Source organism: Chenopodium quinoa, unplaced genomic scaffold, assembly GCF_001683475.1.
Source record: "Chenopodium quinoa cultivar QQ74 unplaced genomic scaffold, ASM168347v1, whole genome shotgun sequence".
Taxonomy (NCBI): domain Eukaryota; kingdom Viridiplantae; phylum Streptophyta; class Magnoliopsida; order Caryophyllales; family Amaranthaceae; genus Chenopodium; species Chenopodium quinoa.
The window spans coordinates 2,887,814-2,901,152 of NW_018742523.1; positions in this window are offsets into that span (position 1 = coordinate 2,887,814).

Below are 13,339 nucleotides of genomic sequence, written 5' to 3' on the forward strand. Positions count from 1 at the left end.
TATTTATTCCTTTGATATAGAAATCATGCTTAGAATATTATTTTAATTCCTAGTATCATGTTAGGATGTCTTTATGATTCCTAGTATCATGATTAAGGTGTTAATTAATATTTTTAATATTTATAATATCATGTCAGGTTTTCTAGTATCATGATTAGGATAAAGCTTTGATCTTGATTATTAGTGACATGCTAGGATTTGTTATTAATATGTTTAGTATCATGCCTAGGATCTTACTAATCATGTTTTGATGATTTTGATTATGATGATGATTGTTGTGTCAATTTATTATATGTTGCTTGATTATTCATTATTGATTGTTATTGCTTAATCACGCCCCTTTTTGCATGTTTAAAGGGAATTTGTACTTGAAATCACGCCTAATAAGATAATTAGTAATTTGAATTTAGGCTAATATGATTTAAATTCAAGTGATCGCCAATAATAGATTTATTTGTGTATTAATAATAAACCAAAGTAGATTAAATATGCTTAGGATTAATTTATTGTATGTATGTTGATCGGAAAGCGCACATGAATATCATAAGAATTAAGTAGAGGCCGATTTAGGGCGGGTTCAATCTCTTTTAGGTTAGATTCGTACCATCATCCCCGAATATCCAGTCATGGTTCTGGACCACTATGGAGTTAGCGATCTCCGTGATCGTGAATGGGGTGTAACCTTCACACCCGTGAATGGTTTATAAGTTCCTAAAACTTGTTAGTGACTCTTTTATCTCTAGATTTCTTCCCTTTGGACGCCACCATACTTAAATGAATGATCACAGTGGGGCTCAAAGTTGATGTTTGGAAAATTACTTACAGTTTTTTGGCGACTTCACTGGGAGGATTTCTATTTTTACACATTGGAAAGACCATCCTAAATGCGTCAAAAACATAGGATTTTTACACGTAGGAAAGACCGGAAATATCTTTCACTACTAGAATCGAAAAGATACTGCGAAAATCAGAAAATCCGTAGAACACAGAAAACTACCGCGATGCGCGGGACCTGTCGCAAGACGACAGCATCCATCGCCATGCGACAGCTCTTGTTTTCTCGCGCCGAGTTCTCGCGACATCGAGCCAGGAGTCTGCCTTATTGTTTTGACCGATTCTAGTACTGTCTCGCCGATTCTACTTCCTGATTGAGTTTTTCCGACTTTGCTGAACCCATATGTATTCTACATATGGTCATAGCCCCTGGGAATTCATGCTCCATCTACCCAATCGAACGCTTTGTTCAACGACGGGTACATTCGAGTTTGTGAATTCACAAAACCATGGAAGAAAGTTTAACTTGCGGGGTCCCAACCATCTGCGCCAACCCTTCCAAAGGTAAGGCTTCCACGCGATGCATCTGAACTCATAACCATGAACCCTCTTTTGACTACCATAATCCTTGAACTTTAGTGAACTAGAGCCATGGTTAGGTTGCATACTCATTGCATCATGTTGTGACTATTTAACTACTTATATTCCTTGCTTGTGCATACCTTAATTGTGATGAACTAACCTCTTGTGTTGACTTGTGTTTGTAAGTAAAGTCTAAACAAACTAATCATTGACTAAAAGGATTTTGCTGAATTAATTGGTTAATTAATTTGAATTAATATAGTCTAAATAACTTGACTTAGTGAGACTATAGGCTTATACCTTCGAAAGAATTACCGAAAATAAATTAAACTGACGCTCTAGTTTTGGCGCGGAAGTTTGGTTTGTGCCGCAGAACGCTAGCTTCATCGCGACGCGATAGTCATAACGCACCGCGATGGAGCCAGCGCGCCGCGACGGTTCCATCGCCACGCGATGGTTCGGTCTTTTCTTTCCGAGTCTTCACGTCGAGTCTAAATTTCATGATTAATTAATTTGATGTTTAACCGAGGTCCTAATCTAGTTCTTGTTTGAGTCTAATCACATATTTAGTCCATGGTCATTACACGAGTCTTGAGCATGTCACTTTCACTCACGAGTCAATGCACACACCTTGTATATGTCCTTCACCTTGACCATGTCTTAGGTCCATGCATGAGTCGTTCTTTCTGTCATTTGAGTTGAGAGTTCATCTTTTTCCCAAAATAAAATAAAAGTTTCATATCTTTCCACATTCACATATACCTTCCCACATACTTTCCATACATTACACTTTCTTTCACAAACACTCTCCACATTCACATACTTTCCTCTTTCATGATTTCCCCATATCATTCTTCTCATACACTATGATCTTTCCCCATCTATGCATGTTGAATCGAGTTTGAGTCAAGTCATTAAAAGAGTTGATGGTTCAATTTTACCATGCTTGGTTAAGGAGAGAAGGGCGTTTAATCAAGGATAACACTTTCGTTCAAGAACTACTCTTTGATAAACTGATCCAACGCAGAAAAATGTTCGTAATAATGGCCAGTCAAGAAGAAGTCGACCAACTTAAAGAAACCGTGAATGGACTTGCCGAGATGCTCAAGGGGCTCACTACTCGAGTCGACGGATCTAATAAGCATGTACTAGTTGAAACCATCAAGCGCATGGAGGATAGCTTGAGTCAAATTTCCAATGACTACAAGTACTTTGGAATAAGTTCTAAGGGAGTCTCAGTGGATAAAGAGCTTTTTTCGCAGAAGTTCTCTGCCAATGACATTCCTAAATTCAAAGCCGTTGATAATATTTACTTCCATTTAAGGGCATTTAAAACAATCATGGAGATTAAGGGGATTGACAAGATGGTTATCCCCTCACTTTTCTCACTTTACCTTGAGCCAGTATGCCAACAATGGTTCTTCTCCATGGACACCGAGAAGATCGCTACATGGGAATCTATTACGCATGCTTTTATTGATAGATACAAATGTAATATTCAAGTAGAAACCGATCATAGGGAACTTGAAATACTTAAACAAAAAGAGATCGAAGGTTTCACTGCCTTTTACAACAAGTGGAGGGAAACTTCCGCTAGAATGACTGAAGTTCCAAGTGAGAAGGAATCTGTAAGCATTTTCATTAAGAACCTCCAAGAGAAGCACCAAAAACATTTGAAATATCAATGCAACCTAAATACTTTCAAAGCTGTCTATAACATTGATCGCCATATAATAGGTCGTGTCTACTATCCTAAATCAAATCAACAATTTATATTCCTAACCTAACTCTATCAAGTTCACACTAGATAGTGGTAAGCTAGGGTCGAACCACAAGGAAATAGGACATTGCACAATCAAAGTGGAATTAAGAATCTATTGCAAGTAACAAGGGGTATTTTGATTGTTTTTGTGAATTTCTATGATCAAATTAACTACTAGAAATATTAAAACAAGCAAATCAAGAAAGTTCAAACTAGAAACACTAAAATAAGGATGGAAAACTAGATTTGAGAGAAATATGATCAAAACACTAGGGAGAGGGGGTTCCAATCATGATCAACTAAGACAACAATGGTAATCAACATGGATTCATGCCAAGGAATACAAATTCTACTCAAATAATTCATTCCCATGCAATTACTCAAGCAAATTGATGAAATAGATAAAAACTAAACTAGATCATTCCCATGCATCTAATTTAGAACTCAAATATTGGAATTAAAGGTGCACATCAATAACTCCAAGCAATTTAAGCACAAAATCATCAACTCAAGGCTAAATCCAATCAATCATCAATATAATCCCAATCAATCATGATCTTCACCCCCTTCCCTAGCTAGAAATCTAAGCTAGAGTAGAGAAAATAGCCATCACAACTACACTAAGCATGGATTCAATCTTAACAAAGCTAAACATGATTCAAATTCAAAGGAAAAAGCAAGCAAACAAGTAAAATCAAGGAAATAGATGGAAATCAACACTATCAAAAGCAATTAAACCAAACAAAAGGTATGAGTAAAGAGATTACTACTATGAAACTTGATTGATGAAGAAAACATGAAATACTTGCATTGAATTGAGGAAAACTTGAAGAAATCTTGATTACAATGATGAAACTTGAAGATTAAGCAACTTTCCCTCTCTAAAATGCTAGAGTTTCTCTCACTATAAAGTATTAATTATAATTGGAAAATAACATGATAATAAAATTCAAGAAAAAGTTTATTTATAGTGCCTAAAGAAACCGGAAATAACAAACTAAGGAGAGCCCTCTCAAACAATGACATGCCCTCTCCAAGCTGGGTACGGAGTTGCAAAACCCACAAAGCCGTGCCCAAGGATTAGTGATAGAGAGCCCTCTCCCAGTTAGGGAGAGACTGCAGCTGAGAAACAGGGGAAACAAAGCCACGAATAGACGCGCTAGCAACCTTATGTATCATGCTTGCGGGTGAATGGGGAGAGCCCTCTGCAAGGGCGCGGCCAGCCTTGTACAGGTTCAAAAGATCAGCACCAATTCATCCTGTTCGCGCCCGCGGCCTGGACACCCGCGCCCACGGCTCCTTACAGAGCTGCGCGCCCTCTTTCTTGAGCATCCCCTCCTTCCTTAGCCCCATTAGCTCTTTTAACTTCATCCTAAAATGCAAAAAACCTTCAAAATCAACAAAGGAAAGATATAAAACAAAAGAAAAGATAAAAGAAGAGGAAAAACACGAGAAAGAACAAAAGTAACCAAAACAAAGGTAAAAACAGCTAGAAAAGGCGCAAATAAGTGACAAATGAGGGAAAATCATTAGTGAAAAGGGGTGAAATAGTGGCATAAATTCCACTTATCAAAATCCCCCACACTTGACTCTTTCTTGTCCTCAAGAAAAACTAAGAGAAAAGAGAAAAAGCAAACAGTACAAAGACTAACACAACATGGCAAGGCTTAGGAAAACAAATCAAGTTTTAGGGTGGGAAATGCTCCATTCGGACTCAAAAGAAAAGACAAGCGCCAAAGAATACTCACCTTTCTCAATTAAACGAGGGAAAACATGTTCTAAGATGCTTATGGTTGAAAGAGACAAACCTAAGCTAAGCATAGAGAACTAGTGATTTCATTCTCCGCCTTAGTCCCATCCAAAACGGTCCGCGTTCTCCCCACTAGCTTCAAATCACCCCCTAGTTAGCTCCTCATGATTCCACAAAGGAACCGAAAAAAGATACATTTTGTGGAAACATAAGGTCATCCCGACATCTCAACTATGCATACTCTCTCCATAGTGTTGAAATCCATCTCCCTCCACCGGTCTTTGACCTCACCCCTCTTAAGTCTAAGGGTCTTTACTAGGGTTGTAAATTCATGGTTAAAGGTATAGGTAGGGAAATAATTTGAAAATTTGGTGGCAATTCCTAAGTGACGCAAAAGAGTGTCTAACTCTCAAAAACAAACTAAAGAAAACAACCAAATCTCAAACAAACAACCATCAATTCAATTCCATTACATTACCACACTTATTCAAGGGAAAAGAACTTTAAAGCTTTTTTTTTTTTTTTTTTTTTCATAAACTCTTATTTGGTGTCCTTGCCTTTTTTAACTATAGATGGGTTTTTTTTTTTTTTTTTTTTTTTTTTTTTTTTTTTTTTTTTTTTAATGAAACTTCATTTGATTTTCTTGAATTGCATCTTTCTTTTCAAATTTTTCTTGCATATTCATATTCAAGCTCAACTTTCAATTCCTACTTAAACCAATTCACAAAGTTCTTGTTCATAAACAACATGCTCAAAACTCAAACCTAACATGCCAAATGCTTCACTAACTAAGAGGGTTGGTAAAACATAGGCCATTAGTGTTTGTAATGAGGTTAAGACAAGAAAGGGAAACATTAGGCTCAAATTGGTTAGCAAGTAAGTTGATGCAAAATAGAAAATCAAATTTGTAACTAAACAAAAATAAATATAAACAAAAGTGAGAAAAGGTGCCCTTTTCCTCCCCTAAAGTTGCTTGGTCACGATCTTGGGAGCTAGAGGACAACACAAGGATTAAGACATGCATAGTTGAGGATCCTAAAACACCGCACAACAAAATGATGAAGGCTAGAACAATTTAAACCTCACAAGGGATGAAAAGTAAGCAAATACGAACTAAAGGGCTTCAAATCCACTATAGAGAGCAACTCCATCTTACCACTTTCCCGTGAACTAAGGTTTCAAACGTCCTCAATAGTTCTTAACCTTGCTACCTTAGCTTAAAATTTGTCTAACTCAACCAATAGCACTCTCAAACCGTGTATTCCATCATCAACTAGGAAGAAACAAGCATTCTAAGGTACATCATCCAAAGCAATCGAGTCCAAATATATGAGCAAATTCCAAAACATATTCATTTCATCTTGCCATAGTCATGTTTATAACACAAAAAGGAAAACAAATCAAAAGAAGGAGGAACAAATCAAAAATGTTCACAAACGAGGCATATAAATCAAATTAATTCCTAATCATCATACAATGATCGTTCGATATCAACATCAACGATCCCAGGTTCCTTAGAACCAAATGCAAACAACCTCGAACCATTCAACTTCTTCCTAAACTAACCTAAACTAATCACACCAAAAGAAAGAAAAAGAGTAAAGGAAAGATCTCACCTAAATGTTTCTTGAAGACAAATAAAGCAACCTTACAATTTACCATGGCTCCATATGTTGCTTCCAATTTTCTTTAAAGCTACAAAAGAGAAAGATAAAAGCAAAAACAAACACTATACAAAGAAAAAGGTTAGAAAGAAAGAGAAAGAAAATCTACAAACTCAACCTTTGGGCACAACCAACTACCCAAACTCAACTCATTATCCAATCATCATCATCATTCAAGACATCATTGACCAACAACAAAAAAAAAACAATGCTACCAAAACGCTTATCAACAACACCCAACAACAAGACCAAAACACACAAATCCCGTTGTCATTCCCATGAGTCCTTGGTGCCTTCCCACACACTTACCCAAAAACACTCCCTTTTGACTCAAACACCCCCCCACAAGATAAGAGCATCATCCTTGATGCTTCACATGAAAATAAAATGAAAGGGAGGGACCAAAAGGGGGAGGGGAAAAGCAAACAAACCAAGGGGGAAACTATTGGCCACTAGGGCCGGCACCACCATCATCCCCATGCCAACTATCATATGAAAAACCTGAAGGGGGGCCATAGGGTTCTCAACCTCTGGTGTAGCTGGGAGGCCACCCATAATGACCCTTGAAAAGGTCTAGTTAAGATGCAGATAATTGGTCAAATGGTTCGGGTTGAACTAGAGGCAAAGGGTGAGAGGGATCAACGTAGGGGTAGTTAGGGTCACCTCTATAATCACTCCCACCCAAAACCAGGTAGTCATAATGACCGGACTCATCGGATAACTCGCGTCTTGGCACATTGGGGTCTGAGGAACCCGACCAATAGGGGTACGTAGGTTGGTTGTCACCCCTCCAAGATGGCAGGCCCTTGTTGAGCCGATACATATGGGTAGTTAACTGGAGGAGTCACATCCCCTCTACGCACACTAGCATCATAAAGGGCATTTGTTTGAAAGAAATTACGTTGTTGGGAGTTTGCATGCTCTCCATTTGTGCTCGCATAGCCGTCATCTCTTGTTGGTAGTCATGTTGTTAGTAGACTTGTTGTTGTTGACGTCTCCTTCTTCCTTGTTGTTGACGTTGTTGTTTTTTTTGTTGAATAGAAGGAACCACCTCCACCTCATCTTCATCTTCCTCCTCATTACCACCCTCTTCATCATCTCCATCATCCTCCATTCTTGTACGAGGAAGGATACCATGGGTGATTAACTCCTTCCCTTGTAAAGGAAGTGAACTTCGGCTTGGGGAGGAGACAATGATGCTCAAGGGAGACAAGCAAGCTCTACGCCCTTCCCTTATCCTCCGTGTCCCCAATAAACTTCATGGTTTTCAATTGTTCAATATCAAACCAAATGTCACTTCCATCACTCTTCCAAACAGGGGTGCAAGAACGTAACTTATCCTTATGCCCCAACTTTTTCGCCAACCTTGTGATCATCCCACCACAATGAACCTCCCCCATTTTCGTCCCCGAAAGAATAGCCTTAATACACATGGTGAAGATATAACTAAAATTCACCCTATGGCCCAAATCCGGCTGATTAGTAAGCCACAAAACTCGAATTTCCTCCACGGTTATCTTACCCAAGTCTTGCTTGTTGAATACCATGTACCCAAGACTTCGGTGTAGAAGTCGAAGAGCGGGGTGCATGATTAGACTAGCCAAGGACTACTTAGCATTAAAGTTATCCATTCTTGAGATGCTCTTCCACCATGCAAGGGGGTTATAATCATGTAAAGCCTCATGCTCGGGAAAGAAAAGGTTCAATACTAGAAAACAACTTGATTTCGACGGAAATAATCCGTCGAAATCAGTTGAAATTTTGTTGGAAATTGGTCTTCCGACGGAATTCCGTCGGAATGTTCTGTCGCAAAACCCTTCCTAGGAAATTCAACCTTTTCCGACGGAATTTTTTCGTCGAAAGAGGAATTCCAGCACCAGAAAGTCCGTTGGAAATTTCCGACAGAATATAAATCTGCCGGAAATTTCCGACGGAAATTCTGTCTGAAATTGCTTTAAAAAGAAAAAAAAAAAGCCTCCCACCACCCCCACCACTAGCCCACACCACCAACTTAACCAGAACCCATCCACCAGACCCACCTAACCTGAACCCACCTAGAAACCACCCGAAACCACCCAGATCTAGAACAAACGGCCACCCACAACCACCACCCAGACCCATGCCACCAAACCCAATCAGACCACCCAGAAACCAAAAACCACCTAAAAATACCCGAAACCACCCAAAAAAACTCGAAACCACCTAGATCTAGAACAAACGGCCACCCACAACCACCACCTAGACCCACGCCACCAAACCCACGAAACCACCAAAACCCTAACTAACCCTAACCCACACCACCAAACCCAACCAAACTACCCAGAAACCCGAAACCACCCAAAAATACCTGAAACCATCCAAAAAAAACCCAAAACCACCCAGATCTAGAACAAACGGCCACCCACAACCACCACCCAGACCCATGCCACCAAACCCACGCTTGAAGCCACCCAGACCCATGCATGAAACCACGAAACCCACACATCACACACGCACACCAAACCCTCGCTTGAAACCACGAAACCACCTAAAAATTCAGAAATCGCCACCCACCACCAGCCCACACATCACACACGCACACACAACAATTCAAAACCAAATTTTTTTAAAAAAAACCAAGAAAAAAAACTCAGAAAAAGGAAAAATTAAAACATAAAACATACCTTGAATTGAAATGGGCTTCGAATTTCACCATGAAAATGGTTTAACCAGGCCAAATTCAGCCATGAAAAGTCTAGATCTAGGCTTTTAATGGTTAAATTTGGCCTAAAAAACCTTTAAAATAATCAAAACAAAACTCATGGTGCAGGTGGTGTTGATTGCGCAGCGGCGGTGTTGGTTGCGTAGCGGCGGTGTTGGTGTGAGAAGGAAAAGGAGAAGAGAGGAGAATTGAGAAGGAGAAGAGAGGAGAACTGAGAAGGAGAAGAGAAATGAAGGAAGGAGAAGGAGAAGAGAGAAAAAGAGAGGGCGGAGGAGAGAGGAGAACTGAGTAGGAGAAGAAAATGGAGGACGGAGAAGGAGAAGGAGAAGAGGGAGAAAGAGAGGGCGGAGGAGAGAGAAGGAGGAAGAGAAGAGGAAAGAGGAGAGGGGAGAGAAAAGATCAGAGATTGTTAAAATTTGTCGGAAATTTTCGACAGAAAAAAAATCCGTCGGAATTTCTGATTTTTCCGACGGAAATATGTGTCCATCGGAAATAGTTCGTCGGAAATCGGCCTATTTCTAGTAGTGGTTGGCATTGGGGTTAAGGTCGAGGAATTAATTGAATTGACGAAGATTCATGGTTTCTTTCTTGTTGAAAAGTTGGAAGGAGATGGAAAGGTCTTTGTCTCCGGTGGCATGGCATTCAAGGAGGCTAGAAATTCAAGGGTAAGTTCTAAGTAGGTTCAATATGCATTGGTCATAAAGGAGCCTATCCTCAAATTGTTGAATAAAAACCATCAATCCTCATCTATGCCAAGTTTGGTTGTTGTTGGTTGGTGGTAGTTCTTGGTGGGTCGGATTTTTCGGGATAGCAAGTTGTCGTATATGGGTTTGTGGTGTTTATTATGAAATTTGAGTGGTGGCAAGGGTGGTGGTGGTTGCACATTGTTTTGAGGGTTTTGAGAAGTGGAACTTTGAGGCCCCTTCCCACTCTTTCTCTTCTTAGAACCAAACACCATTTTCACAATCACCAAAATTCAATCAACACCACTCCAATTACAAGTAACAATCCCACTTACTACACCAAACTTTCACAATTCACAATTCACACACTCCACAATCCACCAAACAACACAAATCAACCAAGTTAAACCACCAACAATAACAAATATCAACCAACAAACAATAATCAACAAAGAATTATTAACATATTTCAACACAAACTACCATTCATACATCAAAGTTCACCAAAGAAATCCAAAAGTATAACAAATTTACTCACCAAAGTAATTGCTCAAAATTCAAATAAAACTAGAAAGGGGGTGATTATACCAACAATATGTGATCACAATCAACTCCAGCTAACCTCAAGAACATGAACCCCAAGCAAGCTTCAAGATTTACCAATTGAACCCATGAAAAATTCGGACCCAAATTGATGTGACAATGATGAAAGTGATGAAATTGATGTATTTTGATGGAAATTTCTAAGAAATTGAGGGGAATTCGATTGGTTTTGATGATGAGTTTGAGAGGTTAGGGTTTGAGGGAAAGGGGAATGTTAGAGAGAGAAACAAAGGGAGGTCAAAAATAGGGGGAAAAAAAGAAGAATGGCTGCTGGAAGTCGAAATAACCGGGTTATGAAACCCAGTTTGCTGCGCCCGCGGCAAGTCATGCCGCGCCTTCTCCTGGGGCGCGGCGAGCCTTCTGCAGGAACTTAAGGAAGAATTTTTTAAAACCCTGTCCACGCCTTCTCCTCTAGGTTTCGCGCCCGCGGGTCCTTGGAAAGGCCTCTCCTTGGGCGCGGGTTGCACTTTAAGCCTTGAGACCTAAATTTCGACATTTTTTTCGTTCATAACTCAATCTTGGCTCTTGAAAACAAGTCCCTTCAGTTTAGAATACCCTCAATTCCCTCCACAAACTCAATGCCCAAAAGTTCAAGTACCTACAAAAGAAAAGCCAAAGAACGTAAGATAAGAACCATAAAAAAAATCAACTAAAATCGACCAAATAGAGAAAATAAAAAAAAAGAGTAGAGAACTCGGGATGCCTCCCGAGAAGAGCTTCTTTATGAGGTCACTAGCTTGACCATGAAAAATTATCTTCAACGGGGTGGCTTAAGATCCATAGGATCAAGCCTCATGCATTCGACCAAACCAACTTCAACGTTGCAAAAATAGTGCTTCAAATGATGGCCATTGACCATGAACTTATGATCACCCACCTCTAACTTAAAATAACCATAAGGAGTAGTCTTTAAAATCACGAAAGGCCCAACCATTTGGATTTAAGCTTTTCGGGAAACAAACGAAGCCAAAAATTAAATAACAACACGTTGTGTCCAACCTTAAAGTTGCTGTTTCTTATGTGTTGGTCATGCCATTTCTTGGTCTTCTCCTTATATAGCCTTGAGTTCTCATAAGCATCATATCTAAGCTCCTCAAGTTCATTGAGCTTAAGCAATCTCTTCTCACCGGCCAATTACATATCCATGTTAAGTTCTTTGATAGCCTACCAAGCCTTATGCTCCAACTCAACCGGAAAATGACAAGCCTTCCCATAGACCAACCGATAGGGGGTTGTATCAATTGGAGTCTTGTACGCCGTCCGTATGGCCCAAAGTGTGTCATCAAGCTTGAGGGACCAATCCTTCCTAGGTTTATTCACCATCCTTTCAAGAAGATTCTTGATCTCTTTATTTGACACCTCCACTTGCCCTTGAGTTTGAGGATGATAAGGTAAACCAACTTTGTGATGAACTCCATACCTCTTGAGAAGAGCTTCAAGTTGCTTCTTGGTGAAGTGGGAACCTCCATCACTAATTAGCACCCTAGGAACCCCAAACCGTGGAAAGATGATCTTCAAAAGAAGCTTAAGCAAAACCTTATGATCATTGGTAGGGGCAGGTATGGCTTCAGTCCACTTAGTCACATAATCAACCGCTACCAAGATGTACAAATTTCCACATGAAGAAACAAAAGGCCCCGTAAAGTCGATACCCCAAACATCAAAAGGCTCAACTTCCAAAATGTTTTGTTGAGGCATTTCATCTCTTTTGGTTATGCCACCACTTATTTGGCACCTATCACATCTAGAAACAAACTTGTGAGCATCCTTATGCATTGTTGGCCACCATAAGAGAGATTGAGAAATCTTTGCCACCGTGTTGTCAACTCCCCCATGTCCTTCACATGGCAACGAGTGGCAATGCTCAAGAACTCCTTCAATTTCATGATCCGGAACACATTTCTGGAAAAGGCTATCTCCACATTGTTTGAACAAGTAAGGGTCATTCCAAAAGTATCTCCTCACTTCTTTAAAAAACCTCTTCTTTTGTTTAGAAGAGCACTCCGGGGGAATGACTCCACAAGCAAGATAGTTGGCGATATCCGCATACCATGGGCTAGATGTTGAATCTATAGCCATAAGAGTTTCAAATCCAATCTCCTCATTGATTGGTACATCCTCCTTGTTCTCAAAAGGAAGCCTAGGCAAATGATCTGCCACATAGTTCTCCACTCCTTTCTTATCTCTCATCTCCATGTCGAAATCCTAAAGCGAAAGAACCCAATGGATGAGGCGTGGCTTTGCTTCCTTCTTGTTCATGAGATAGCAAAACGCTATATGATCTGTGTACACAATCACTTTGGAGCTAATAAGATAGGACCTAAACTTGTCCATGGAAAACACAATCGCAAGCATTTCCTTCTCCGTTGTTTTGTAATTCTTTTGAGCTTCATCAAGAGTTCTACTTGCATAGTAGATGACATAAGATCTTCCTTCTTTCTTTTGACCAAGCACCGCACCTACAGCAAAATCACTCGCATCGCACATTAGCTCAAAAGGCAAGCTCCAATCCGAAGCTTCTAAAACGGGAGAGGAAATGAAAGCTTCCTTGAGCTTTTGAAATGCCTCAAGACAAGCCTCATTAAAGCTAAACACAACATCTTTATTGAGTAATTCGGTCAAAGGTTTGGCAATTGATGAAAAATCTTTGATAAACCTCCGGTAAAAATCGGCATGCCTGGCCTAGAAAAGCTCTTACTCCTGTAATGGAAGTAGGAGGGGGCAACTTTGAAATCACCGAAACTTTGGCTGGATCAACCTCAATACCCTTTCTTTGACACTTTATGGCCTAGGACAATACCCTCCTCAACCATAAAATGA